The following is a 2,500-nucleotide window of genomic DNA, read 5'->3' as shown; positions in this document are numbered from 1 at the left end:
CCGCTCGCGTGGGGGAGGGCGCGCGCCGTCCCTTCGGTAGGTGGGCTGGAGCCGCCTTAGCGGGCGTAGGACGGGGGCCTCCTCGCGGGAAGCCCCGCCGCCGCCGCGCTAGGGGAAAGGGTTTGAGAAACGATGCGTTAGCCGGAAGGCCCGCCGGCAAGGCGACCGTCCCGCTGCTGGGGCGGGGAGGGGCCGCGGACGAGCGGCGGGCTCCGTGGTAGGACTGCTGAGATCGGTGGGTCGCCTCGGCCTCGCTGCCGTACGGTCGCGCCGGGGTTGGCCGCGGGCCAAGCTCGCGAAGTAGCCCCGGCGCTGGAGAGCGACCCGCTGGCCGGAGGAACCGTCCGCCCGAGCGACCGGCGCGAGGCCGGTGCCGGCGGGGGCCCTCCGATGGCGGGTCATGGTTGCCGATCGGTCGGTGGGGGAATGGAGGTGCGGTGCGTGGTGAGGAGCTCCGGGCGGGGTGGGCCTTCGCCCGGCCCGCGGAGTCCGATTGAGCGCCGCCCGGGTCGGGCGGGCCCGCTCCGTTGAGCGCACGGAGGTTGAGATAGAAAATATTGCAACACGCGGAGCTCCAGGCGGGGGGGCCCTCGCCCGGCCCGCGGAGTCCGATTGAACACCCCCCAGGTCGGGCGGGCTCGCTCTGTTGAGCGCACGGAGGTTGACATAGAAAATATTGCAACACGCGGAGCTCCAGGCGGGGGGGGCCCTCGCCCGGCCCGCGGAGTCCGATTGAACACCCCCCAGGTCGGGCGGGCTCGCTCTGTTGAGCGCACGGAGGTTGAGATAGAAAATATTGCAACACGCGGAGCTCCAGGCGGGGGGGGCCCTCGCCCGGCCCGCGGAGTCCGATTGAACACCCCCCAGGTCGGGCGGGCTCGCTCTGTTGAGCGCACGGAGGTTGACATAGAAAATATTGCAACACGCGGAGCTCCAGGCGGGGGGGGCCCTCGCCCGGCCCGCGGAGTCCGATTGAACACCCCCCAGGTCGGGCGGGCTCGCTCTGTTGAGCGCACGGAGGTTGAGATAGAAAATATTGCAACACGCGGAGCTCCAGGCGGGGGGGGCCCTCGCCCGGCCCGCGGAGTCCGATTGAACACCCCCCAGGTCGGGCGGGCTCGCTCTGTTGAGCGCACGGAGGTTGACATAGAAAATATTGCAACACGCGGAGCTCCAGGCGGGGGGGGCCCTCGCCCGGCCCGCGGAGTCCGATTGAACACCCCCCAGGTCGGGCGGGCTCGCTCTGTTGAGCGCACGGAGGTTGAGATAGAAAATATTGCAACACGCGGAGCTCCAGGCGGGGGGGGCCCTCGCCCGGCCCGCGGAGTCCGATTGAACACCCCCCAGGTCGGGCGGGCTCGCTCTGTTGAGCGCACGGAGGTTGACATAGAAAATATTGCAACACGCGGAGCTCCAGGCGGGGGGGGCCCTCGCCCGGCCCGCGGAGTCCGATTGAACACCCCCCAGGTCGGGCGGGCTCGCTCTGTTGAGCGCACGGAGGTTGAGATAGAAAATATTGCAACACGCGGTGCTCCAGGCGGGGGGGGCCCTCGCCCGGCCCGCGGAGTCCGATTGAACACCCCCCAGGTCGGGCAGGCTCGCTCTGTTGAGCGCATGGAGGTTGACATAGAAAATAATCCAACACGCGGAGCTCCAGGCGGGGGGGCCCTCGCCCGGCCCGCGGAGTCCGATTGAACACCCCCCAGGTCGGGCAGGCTCGCTCTGTTGAGCGCATGGAGGTTGACATAGAAAATAATCCAACACGTGGAGCTCCAGGCGGGGGGGCCCTCGCCCGGCCCGCGGAGTCCGATTGAACACCCCCCAGGTCGGGCAGGCTCGCTCTGTTGAGCGCATGGAGGTTGACATAGAAAATAATCCAACACGTGGAGCTCCAGGCGGGGGGGCCCTCGCCCGGCCCGCGGAGTCCGATTGAACACCCCCCAGGTCGGGCAGGCTCGCTCTGTTGAGCGCATGGAGGTTGACATAGAAAATAATCCAACACGTGGAGCTCCAGGCGGGGGGGCCCTCGCCCGGCCCGCGGAGTCCGATTGAACACCCCCCAGGTCGGGCAGGCTCGCTCTGTTGAGCGCATGGAGGTTGACATAGAAAATAATCCAACACGTGGAGCTCCAGGCGGGGGGGCCCTCTCCCCCCCCGGTGAGTCCGCTCACAGTGCCCCTATGTCGGGCAGGCTCATTGCAATGTGCGCATGGAGGTTGACTTAGAAAATATTTGAGAGTGACATGAGCTCCAGGCAGACACCGACTCATCGCCCGTGGGGTGTCCGACGAGCCCTCACCAATCTTGGATTAATGTTTGGCGAGGCTCCCCTGATCAGCTCTGGAGGTGGCAAGTTCTGAAAAAGTGGTTTCTGAAAATGTGCCCCTTGTATTTTGTGAAACCAGGGGTAACCTAGCGAGTAGGCAAACTCATCCCCTGACTGGGGGGATCAACTTTTACCTACTACAGCGCCCCTAATGGCCAAAAGTGGTACTGCTCC

The sequence above is a fragment of the Filicampus tigris genome, chromosome 18 (genome assembly GCF_054856515.1).
Source record: "Filicampus tigris isolate MCC_2025a chromosome 18, RoL_Ftig_1.0, whole genome shotgun sequence".
NCBI classification, from domain to species: domain Eukaryota; kingdom Metazoa; phylum Chordata; class Actinopteri; order Syngnathiformes; family Syngnathidae; genus Filicampus; species Filicampus tigris.
The sequence above is the reverse complement of the archived record's forward strand: the minus strand, read 5'-3'. Positions refer to the sequence as shown.